General features: G+C 52.3%; 1 protein-coding gene across 2 annotated transcripts in view; it reads left to right on the top strand.

Moving 5' to 3' along the window:
- The first annotated feature begins 8,236 nt into the window (after nucleotides 1-8,236).
- Nucleotides 8,237-11,802, top strand: part of COL6A2 (collagen type VI alpha 2 chain) — an 87,214-nt gene continuing 83,648 nt past the window's right edge. Inside the window, exon 1 of one of the 2 annotated variants that reach the window (XM_085645168.1) lies at nucleotides 8,237-8,413. The gene's annotated coding sequence lies outside the window, so the exon portion shown is untranslated. The remainder of the gene's footprint in view (nucleotides 8,414-11,802) is intronic. The other variant, XM_085645169.1, reaches the window with a different exon arrangement.

Here is an 11,802-nt window from a genome sequence, read left to right as displayed (position 1 = left end):
CCAGTACCCGCTCCCATCTCCCAGCTGCGCTTCCCTCCTCCCCTCCCTATATAATGGCAGCCGCTGCGAGGAAGCGCAAGCAGGGCCTCTGACCTCCTGGTCAGAGACCTGCCCTCTCCCCCAGCAGCTCTGCTGTTTGTGCTGCCTGCCGCTGACCACGTCCACCTGTTGCAGTAGGTGTTTGAGGCCCTACTGTGCTGTATCCATTTTTCCTCATCTTGACTGTCTCTAATTGTGCCTGCAATTGTGCCTGTAAACTGCTTCTGTCCTCCTTATTTTGGTTTGCTTTGTTTTGTTGCTTTTGTTGTATTTAGCCTGGTATTTGTTGTATTTAGCCTGGTACCGCTTTGAAACGCTGTTGTGCCCATTTTCCTTCTCCCTTTCCCGCTATTGCTGCCCTCTGTGGCCCTTCCCCCCTGCCGGTCCCCGCTCCCGCCTTCCAGTTGCACTTTCATTCCCCCTTCCCTATATATTGGCGGCCGCTGTGCGGCCACACACAGCAGGCACGCCAAAGGTAAGCCCGCCTGCGCCCATCCACATCCCGACCACGACCAGCGCCAGGGACCCTGGATCCCTGACTTCCCACCGCTACGACAGCACCTCCATGAACGACATACTCATCAGAGACCTCAACTTTCACCTTGACAACCACAGCGACCCCAACTCCGCCACCCTCCTGGACAACCTCAGACTGAAACAACTCATCACCACCCCCACCCACAAGGCATGAAACACCCTCAACCCCATCTTCGCAGGAGGCAATAACATCCACTTCAACCACACCACACAACCCCCATGGACGGACCACCACTGCGTACACTTCCACGTCAACAAACCCACGGCACCCAAACCTACATCCCGCCCTCCACAAAGAAACTGGAGCAAGATCACCGAGAAGTTGATCAACTCTGCCCTCAACCGCGATGCCCGCGCCACCTCGACCGATGCCAACACTGCAGCCAGAGAACTCCACAGATGGATCACCAACTGCGCAGACAAGCTCGCACCCCTACGTAAACCTGACAGACAGTGCCCCAGGAAGGCCACCTGGTTCACCACTGACCTCCAAGAATCCAGGCGCACCTGCAGACGTCTTGAGAAGAACTGGAGAAACAGCAAATCCACGGAAGACTGACCCATCAACAAGAACGCCATGACGGAATGCCAACAACACATCAGAGCCACCAAAAGGACCTTCCTGCAGAAAAAGATCCCCGCCAACCCCAGCAACTCCAAGGAACTCTTCAGCATCATCCAGGAATTCACCAAACCCCCCAGCGAAACCACGGACATCACCCCCTCCCAGGAACTCTGCAACGAACTTGAATCCCACTTCCATCTGAACACTCCATCCTCCAGCAACATCAGCCAGCACACCATCTCCTCCTGGATCTCAGTCACCACCGAAGACACCTCATCAGCCATGAAAGGCATGGACTCAGGAGCCCCCACAGACCCCTGCCCTCCGCACATCTTCCACAGAGTTGCTGCCGCTATCGCTCCAGAACTATGACGCACCATCAAAGCCACCTTCGAAACCGGTATCTTTCTCGATGACTGGAAATGCGCAGAAGTCAGACCCCTACTCAAGAAGCCATCAGCAGATCCCACAGACCTCAAGAACTACCGACCCATTTCCCTCCTTCCCTTCGTGGCAAAAGTCACAGAGAAGACCGTCAACATCCAACTAACGAAATTAATTGAAGAAACCTCCATCCTTGACCCTCCCAATCCGGATTCCGCAGCAACCACAGCACAGAGACCGCTCTACTCGCCGCCACAGACGACATCCGCACCATCCTCGACCATGGACAAACCGCAGCCCTGATACTACTCGACCTCTCTGCAGCCTTCGACACCGTCTCCCACTGCACACTCACCTCCAGACTCCAGGAAGCTGGAATTCAGGGAACCACACTCAACTGGCTCTGCTCCTTCTTCGCTGGCAGAACCCAAAGAATAAGACTTCCACCTTTCCCCCCGAACCCAAGGAAATCGGCTGTGGAGTGCCCCAAGGTTCCTCGCTCAGCCCCCACGCTCTTCAACATCTACCTGGCCCCCCTCGCCACCATCATCAGACAACACGGACTCAGCAGAGTATCCTATGCCGACGACAACCAGCTCATCCTCTCCCTCACCAAAGACCCCATCACCACCAGACTCAACTTCCAGGAAGGAATTAAAGACGTTGTTTCAGAGATGAGCAGCAGCTGCCAGAAGCTCAACTCGGAGAAGACAGAGGTTCTCGTCCTCGGACCCTCCCCCTCTGTATGGGACAACTCCTGGTGGCCCTCGGCAGCCCCCACAACCCCATGGGCCATGCCCGAAACCTCGGCATCGTACCCGACTCCTCCTTCTCCATGACCCAACAGGTCAACTCCATCGCCTCCACCTGCTTCAACATTCTCCGCATCCTTCAAAAGACCTTCAAATGGATCCCCCCCGAATCAAGGAAGACCGTCACCCATGCACTCAAAACCAGCAGACTGGACTACAGAAACGCCTTCTATGCTGGGACCAACAAGTCTCTGCTCCACAAACTGCAGACCATACAGAACACCGCAGCCAGACTCGTCCTCGGCATCCCTCGACACGAACACATCACCAATCACCTGCGTAACCTCCACTGGCTCCCCGTCGAGAAAAGAGTAACATCCAAGATACTCACCCACGCCTATAAATGCCTCCACAACACCGGATCCCAACATCTCAACGAAAGAATCTCCTTCCACGTACCAAAGGGGACACTACGATCCACCGACCTCTCCGTCGCCGAACCCCTCTGCATCCGCAGAACAAATACGGGTGGGGGAACCTTCTCCTCCATCGCGGCCAAGACTTGGAATGAGCTGCCGATCAACATCAGGCGCACCCCCAACCTGCACATCTTCAGAAAGACTCTCAAGACCTGGCTCTTCGACTGACCAGAGCTGCTCCCTCCCCCACCCCCAGCACCTTGAGACGCTCACGAGTGAGTAGCGTGCTGATAATCTCCCTGATTGATTGACAGCCAGTCCGAGGGCCCAGAAGTTCCTTTAGTTTCTTTTCTTGCTCTCATATAGGACATTATGAGTTGCACAATCCCCTCCTTCCTCTGTCTGTCAGTGTCACTTTGTCATATAAAACTTCTTGGGTTCTATAAGCCCAATGACGACAATGTAGAATTTATTACTGGAGTGATTAAAGTTCATTCTGCTTCAATTATATAAGGCGCCTTTCCCCTGTCTGAATAGGCAGAATCACTTGAAGTGAGACTATTGGTCCAATGAACAGGATAAGGAAGACTTATTCACACTCCCGAAAGGGGGGGTGCTGCATGGGAAACAGAGTTGGGGTCCCCATTCGAGGATTCGGATTGGGATATTGCATGCAGTCTGGTGAAAAGTGTATCCTGTAATAATAGGTTTAAACTGCTACACTTTAATTTTCTTCATTGTACATAAACTCCAGTTCAGCTTCATAAAATAGACCCCGTATTCCCTCCCCCCTGCCAGTACCCGCTCCCATCTCCCAGCTGCGCTTCCCTCCTCCCCTCCCTATATAATGGCAGCCGCTGCGAGGAAGCGCAAGCAGGGCCTCTGACCTCCTGGTCAGAGACCTGCCCTCTCCCCCAGCAGCTCTGCTGTTTGTGCTGCCTGCCGCTGACCACGTCCACCTGTTGCAGTAGGTGTTTGAGGCCCTACTGTGCTGTATCCATTTTTCCTCATCTTGACTGTCTCTAATTGTGCCTGCAATTGTGCCTGTAAACTGCTTCTGTCCTCCTTATTTTGGTTTGCTTTGTTTTGTTGCTTTTGTTGTATTTAGCCTGGTATTTGTTGTATTTAGCCTGGTACCGCTTTGAAACGCTGTTGTGCCCATTTTCCTTCTCCCTTTCCCGCTATTGCTGCCCCCCGTGGCCCCTCCCCCCTGCCGGTCCCCGCTCCCGCCTTCCAGTTGCACTTCCCTTCCCCCTTCCCTATATAATGGCGGCCGCTGTGCGGCCACACACAGCAGGCACGCCAAAGGTAAGCCCGCCTGCGCCCATCCACATCCCGACCACGACCAGCGCCAGGGACCCTGGATCCCTGACTTCCCACCGCTACGACAGCACCTCCATGAACGACATACTCATCAGAGACCTCAACTTTCACCTTGACAACCACAGCGACCCCAACTCCGCCACCCTCCTGGACAACCTCGGACTGAAACAACTCATCACCACCCCCACCCACAAGGCATGAAACACCCTCAACCCCATCTTCGCAGGAGGCAATAACATCCACTTCAACCACACCACACAACCCCCATGGACGGACCACCACTGCATACACTTCCACGTCAACAAACCCACGGCACCCAAACCTACATCCCGCCCTCCACAAAGAAACTGGAGCAAGATCACCGAGAAGTTGATCAACTCTGCCCTCAACCGCGATGCCCGCGCCACCTCGACCGACGCCAACACTGCAGCCAGAGAACTCCACAGATGGATCACCAACTGCGCAGACAAGCTCGCACCCCTACGTAAACCTGACAGACAGTGCCCCAGGAAGGCCACCTGGTTCACCACTGACCTCCAAGAATCCAGGCGCACCTGCAGACGTCTTGAGAAGAACTGGAGAAACAGCAAATCCACGGAAGACTGACCCATCAACAAGAACGCCATGACGGAATGCCAACAACACATCAGAGCCACCAAAAGGACCTTCCTACAGAAAAAGATCCCCGCCAACCCCAGCAACTCCAAGGAACTCTTCAGCATCATCCAGGAATTCACCAACCCCCCCAGCGAAACCACGGACATCACCCCCTCCCAGGAACTCTGCAACGAACTTGAATCCCACTTCCATCTGAACACTCCATCCTCCAGCAACATCAGCCAGCACACCATCTCCTCCTGGACCTCAGTCACCACCGAAGACACCTCATCAGCCATGAAAGGCATGGACTCAGGAGCCCCCACAGACCCCTGCCCTCCGCACATCTTCCACAGAGTTGCTGCCGCCATCGCTCCAGAACTATGACGCACCATCAAAGCCACCTTCGAAACCGGTATCTTTCTCGATGACTGGAAATGCGCAGAAGTCAGACCCCTACTCAATAAGTCATCAGCAGATCCCACAGACCTCAAGAACTACCAACCCATTTCCCTCCTTCCCTTCGTGGCAAAAGTCACAGAGAAGACCGTCAACATCCAACTAACGAAATTCATTGAAGAAACCTCCATCCTTGACCCTCCCAATCCGGATTCCGCAGCAACCACAGCACAGAGACCGCTCTACTCGCCGCCACAGACGACATCCGCACCATCCTCGACCATGGACAAACCGCAGCCCTGATACTACTCGACCTCTCTGCAGCCTTCGACACCGTCTCCCACTGCACACTCACCTCCAGACTCCAGGAAGCTGGAATTCAGGGAACCACACTCAACTGGCTCTGCTCCTTCTGCGCTGGCAGAACCCAAAGAATCAGACTTCCACCTTTCCCCCCGAACCCAAGGAAATCGGCTGTGGAGTGCCCCAAGGTTCGTCGCTCAGCCCCCACGCTCTTCAGCATCTACCTGGCCCCCCTCGCCACCATCATCAGACAACACGGACTCAGCAGAGTATCCTATGCCGACGACACCCAACTCATCCTCTCCCTCACCAAAGACCCCATCACCACCAGACTCAACTTCCAGGAAGGAATTAAAGACGTTGTTTCAGGGATGAGCAGCAGCTGCCAGAAGCTCAACTCGGAGAAGACAGAGGTTCTCGTCCTCGGACCCTCCCCCTCTGTATGGTACAACTCCTGGTGGCCCTCGGCAGCCCCCACAACCCCATGGGCCATGCCCGAAACCTGGCATCGTACCCGACTCCTCCTTCTCCATGACCCAACAGGTCAACTCCATCGCCACCACCTGCTTCAACATTCTCCGCATCCTTCAAAAGACCTTCAAATGGATCCCCCCCGAATCAAGGAAGACCGTCACCCATGCACTCAAAACCAGCAGACTGGACTACAGAAACGCCTTCTATGCTGGGACCAACAAGTCTCTGCTCCACAAACTGCAGACCATACAGAACACCGCAGCCAGACTCGTCCTCGGCATCCCTCGACACGAACACATCACCAATCACCTGCGTAACCTCCACTGGCTCCCCGTCGAGAAAAGAGTAACATCCAAGATACTCACCAACGCCTATAAATGCCTCCACAACACCGGATCCCAACATCTCAACGAAAGAATCTCCTTCCACGTACCAAAGGGGAAACTACGATCCACCGACCTCTCCGTCGCCGAACCCCTGCGCATCCGCAGAACAAAGACGGGTGGGGGAACCTTCTCCTCCATCGCGGCCAAGACTTGGAATGAGCTGCCGATCAACATCAGGCGCGCCCCCAACCTGCACATCTTCAGAAAGACTCTCAAGACCTGGCTCTTCGACTGACCAGAGCTGCTCCCTCCCCCACCCCCAGCACCTTGAGACGCTCACGAGTGAGTAGCGTGCTGATACTCTCCCTGATTGATTGACAGCCAGTCCGAGGGCCCAGAAGTTCCTTTAGTTTCTTTTCTTGCTCTCATATAGGACATTATGAGTTGCACAATCCCCTCCTTCCTCTGTCTGTCAGTGTCACTTTGTCATATAAAACTTCTTGGGTTCTATAAGCCCAATGACGACAATGTAGAATTTATTACTGGAGTGATTAAAGTTCATTCTGCTTCAATTATATAAGGCGCCTTTTCCCTGTCTGAATAGGCAGAATCACTTGAAGTGAGACTATTGGTCCTATGAACAGGATACTCTTACCAAGCCATTGATTAGATATGGATAGATTAGGTATAGATTATTATAAATGAATAATCAGCAAATGAACATACAGGGAAAACCTGCCAACAGTTCACGTTGTCAGATATCTACTGACAGTACTGTCAATATGAGTGAGACCAACGCGCAAATTAGCTCAAGAAAATTGTGTTCAACATGAGATAAAATAAAAATAACTCACGGTTACCAGGCCAACTTATATCGGCACATCGGCACCTCACTCTCAAGTAGTGCAAAGGGAATTTATTTTCACTTCCCTTCCATAGAAAAAGTTAAATGGAAAATTCAGTCTACAGTAAATTTGGCGGGTGTGCAGAGGGGAACACACTATCTGGTTATGAATCTCCAGGCAGAGTGATTCATTTTTGCAAAGGCATAAGCAACTTAAAATGGGAACTTTATATAGTGATCTCGATCCAAGAAGCTTCTGGAAAGCGTTGGCTTCACGTGAAATCTACTGCTATTCCTGAGTTTCTGTATTTTCCTTTTTATGACCAGTCTCTGTAACTTTTTTTTTCCTCTCACTTTGTATATTTACCTCTTTTCTTGTATTTTCTATTTATTTCTGTTTCTCTATACTTTTTCGAATTTTTATCACGTTCGCTTTCTTCACTGGTTCCAATTCATCCTCTTCGTGCTTTCCTTTCCATGTTCCCGTCTTGTAAATACGTGTTTTATTCATGATTGTCGACGCAAACACATGTTCCCCTCTGTTCTTTCTCAGTACACCCGAATTCAGTGCTCTTAAATTAGAAGATCGGGGAGCGTTCTCAAGAATTCCCCCGACTGTCTCCTAAATCTCCCAATGTGGGTATTAGTGCTTATCAGAGTGTCGGACAATTTGGCACTCATCCACCCAACCACCCTGCCCTCCGAGAAATATGGGGTCGGGGGTCGAAATCAGGGGCGTAGATACCAGATGCAGTGGCTTCCTGGTCCAGGGCTCTGAAGAGCCTTCTGGAACCCAAATTCTGGCTGCCAAACTTTGGGCCGGAGTGGCTATTTTCCCTGTTGAATTAGGGCCCATGACGCCCTTGCCACACCACTGGGCAGAATAATGTTGCCTCCCCTCTTACACCATGGGGGTCCTGGTTCAGCTGGTCTGCGATTTGGGTCTGCCAGTTGAGGAGGCAACCTGGGTGCCCCAGTCGTTTAAAACGGGGTAGTGGTGCTGATTTGGACATGGCTGTGAGGGGCGGTGCAGAATACCCTCAGCTTCTTCAAACCCGGGGTCCTGTCTGGAGCTGTGAGCACTGGTTGGGCTCTGACTCAACTCTCTCTGCCTCTGGGCCTGACTCTTGTGGACCCACAGCGCCACCTAGTGCATACACGGCGTACTGAACAACACTGAGGGGTGTGGCTGGGACATCGCAGAAACTTGGTCCGAAGAGGGGTGTTCCAAGAGGCGGTGAGACCTGGCGCCTAAGAGGGCTGTATCAAGGGGCGGGGATATTTTCGGAGGGGCTGAGGTTCTGCAGAGGGAAAGGCTCGGTCACTCCCTGGTTGCCTTTACTCTGGAAAAAGGACCCTTTCCGCGGGGGGAAGACCTATGAAGAAGCCCTAGCAGCAGCTGAGGTCCACGGGTCCGAGGGTCCGGGCTCGAGAGCTCTTTCAGTTCCCAGGTAGGAACCTTTATTGTCCATTCATTGTAAATCACCTCAGGAGACTGTAAGGTACAGAGTACAGCGCGCGGAGTTCTGCAGCGGGAAACTTTCTGCAGTACCAACTCCGCTCATTAGAAAAATGAAATGGAGGTACCAATAGGGTTGTCAAGAGGGCCAGGACGGGTTCCGAAATGACAGGGCTTGGGACGAATAGACAATTAAGGGTGGGCCAAATACGTTTTCCAAAAAGTCAGATTTTAACACAATTGCGTAAACGGGGTTCTCTGCAGAGAGGGACTCTTCAAAGTTTTCGGGGGAGGTGGGTGGGGGGACAGCCATTGCGGGCGGCCAGTGTCTGCTTTTGTTGGCCTCTTGGGGTGGGCAGCCTTGTTGAAGGGCACGCTTTCTGTAGTTGCCAGTCTATGCAGGGAGGGCAAGTATACCAGGGTTCGGAATGATTTACTGGCGAGAACACCCTGGGCCTCATTTATGAAAAGTGACGCATCACTGCGTGAAAACAGTGATGCGCCACTTTTCACTGCGCCCTCCCTGCGACTCCAGTGATGCGTCATATTTACAGTATGACGCATCATGTCGCAAGGAGTCACAGATACGTCAGTATTTCTGACGTATCTGTAGGCGCAAAAGTGACGCATCGCTGGAGTGTGTCACAAAAGTGACGCAACTCCAGCAATGTGTCCTTTCACATGGGGCAAGCCCCATGTGAAAGGGCCTGCGTCAGTCTTACGCCTGCCGTGAGGCAGGCGCAAGAAATTGACGCATTTGCACCCTAGAAGTGGCGCAGTGAAATCTCGTAGATTTCACTGCGTCACTTCTACGACCCTTTGTTGCGTCAAAACGCCCCCCTTGCATACATTATACCTGGCGCAGGTATAATGTGGCGCAGGGGTTTACAAAGTGACGCATCTACCTAGATGCGTCACTTTGTAAACATGGCGCAACATGGCACATGTTTTACGCCACTGGTGCGTCACAAAAAGTGACGCACCGGCGGCGCAAAAGTGACGCAGGGGCTCATAAATGAGCCCCCCTGTCTTCTGATGAAGTGGCATCTGCCCATTTGTTGATCGTCTGCCCAGCACCCATCACCTGTGTGCGTGCTCTGCCCATCTATCCATCATCTGACCACCTGTCCATCATCTCCCCACCTACCTGTCATCTGCCCGGGTGCTCATCCTCCGCCCACCTGCCCTTCTTATGATCACCTGTCTATCAGTCTGTCATCTGCCCACCTGAACATCATCTGTCTTTCTGCCCGCCCTCTGTCTTCTTGCTCTGTCTTTTCACATTGGCCCTTCCACTAAGAACAGATGTGTACAAACAGCGCCTCTATCATTGCGGGGGTGTAAGTATGTGGGGTGAGTGGAAGGCTGTGAGGACGAACTATTCTGCAGAAGAAAAAAAAACATACGCGAAATTATTCTGCTGTCATAGCCGATTTTTTCTAAATAACCAACATTTTATTGGCGAGCCTTTAATCGCGAAAAGGTTTCCAACGCACCCCTTTCCGCGCTCCCCGCGCAGTGCTGTGAAGAGAGGGGGGGGGGGGGTCATACGCACCGCCAAAGCCAGCAGGAGCAGCGTTTCGATAGACAGAGCCGCGCGCGCGCCGTTTAACAGCGCCTCTAGGCTTCAGACCGGACCCTTGCAGCGCTTGCATCAGGGCAGCTGCGGGGACTCCACGCCAAGGGGCAACGCTGGCCCTTCCCGGACCGGGACGTCTATGTATAAGACGGTACTCGGCACTTCACTACAATTGTAGTCACCCTGTGAGTTCCTGCATTTGCTGTTTCCAGACTCGATCACCGCACTTACTGCTGAACTGGGATGTGCCACAGCGGGTGTTAACATGCTTCGAAGGCGTCTATACTCCCGAGGCGGGGATTTTACAGCCCCATAGGACCGTTCTTTTTCACATGGTGCAAAATGCACAGAACAACCTACGGTACCTACCCTCAAGAAGTGGTGTGAGTTAGGAACAGAATTAAGTGTACATTAAATTGAATGGTATTGAGCGTTGAGGCGAAGACGATGTCAGCGAGAGCTGTCCAACATTAGAGATAGCTCTGCTGTCCTAAGGCTTTAGTGCTGTGGATGGTTTGATGTTCACTCGGTACTGAGAGATTGTTAATCTATCACAGGCGAGCTCTGACATCTGAGGCCGGGTCACGTTTCACCTGTGGCCTGGACTAGCTCCTCCCTCTGAGGTCTGAGCCTATAAAATAGCTGCAGTCTTAATCCTTATTGGGATAGGGATATGCCCGGGCGCTGGAATTATGCAGCAGGGGAGGGCCGAATTATGCGGCAGGAAAAGGCAAAATATGCGGCATTTTTATAGCTTTACGTCCTTATTTTGATATTTGTACACACTAACACCACTTGCTGGGCAAAGGTTTCACCTCATTCGTACCAGTGTAACACAGCATTGCAACAATAAGAAACTGACATTTGACCAGTCAACCTCTGGGAAGCGCCATCCGCTGCGTCGCATCTGGGGTTCCTGCATTTTACATACTTTTCATTCTTTTGAGCTTGAAACATTTTGCATTGTTAAACTCTGCAGATGATGCAGTAGATGATTGATCATGTGGGAATGACCCTTCAGCTCTGCTGTCTCAAGCGTCACGCGCCGCTGGGTCCACTTGTAGATGGTTCTAGAATCTAACCATTGAGGGCGAGGTGTGGAACCTGGAGGAAAGCGCCGCTGCAGGTGGTTCTGAGCGCTTTACAAACGAGGACATGACATATTGAGGGACAGCTCTGCTATCTCATCCCTTACTCAGAGGTGGTTAGCCCTAGAGTTCCCAGAGGTATAGCACTGCTGTCTCAGGGCCTAGTGAGAGCTGTCTACCCTGACGCTTAACTCCACATACCATGCTTGTCTGCAAGGCACAGCTGTTTCTGGAATCATAAATAATATTCAAGCAACCTGTGGGGTAGCTTTGCCGTCCCAACTGTTGACGGCAGCTTTGGGGCCTCTGATAGAACTCTTCTGTCTCAGTGAGAGTGACGTGACCCAATGGATAGCTCTGCTGTCTTAAGCATTACCGTGAGATGTGCAACCAGAGAAGGAACTGTTATCTGAGGCTTCAATGAGAGCCGCGTAGCCTGAGGTAGCTCTGTGCTGAGGCAGACATTAATGAGAGCTGTGACGCACTTAGGGCAGCTCTGCTGACCCTCGTACTACCCACATGTGTGTAAATTAAGTATAGCTCTGCTGTCTCAGGTGTTAGGGATGGCCATGGATCTTCAGTCTTGGCAGTGACAAGAGTGCATGGTAACCTCCGGGGTAGCTCTGGTGTCTCAGGCCTTTAAAAAGCGTGTCACCTGAGGGGGGGCTGTGTTATCACAATTGCTGCTGAGATTATGATATGTGTGTATGCTGA

This window comes from Triturus cristatus, chromosome 3_1, assembly GCF_964204655.1.
Source record: "Triturus cristatus chromosome 3_1, aTriCri1.1, whole genome shotgun sequence".
Taxonomy (NCBI): domain Eukaryota; kingdom Metazoa; phylum Chordata; class Amphibia; order Caudata; family Salamandridae; genus Triturus; species Triturus cristatus.
The sequence above is the reverse complement of the archived record's forward strand: the minus strand, read 5'-3'. Positions and strand labels throughout refer to the sequence as shown.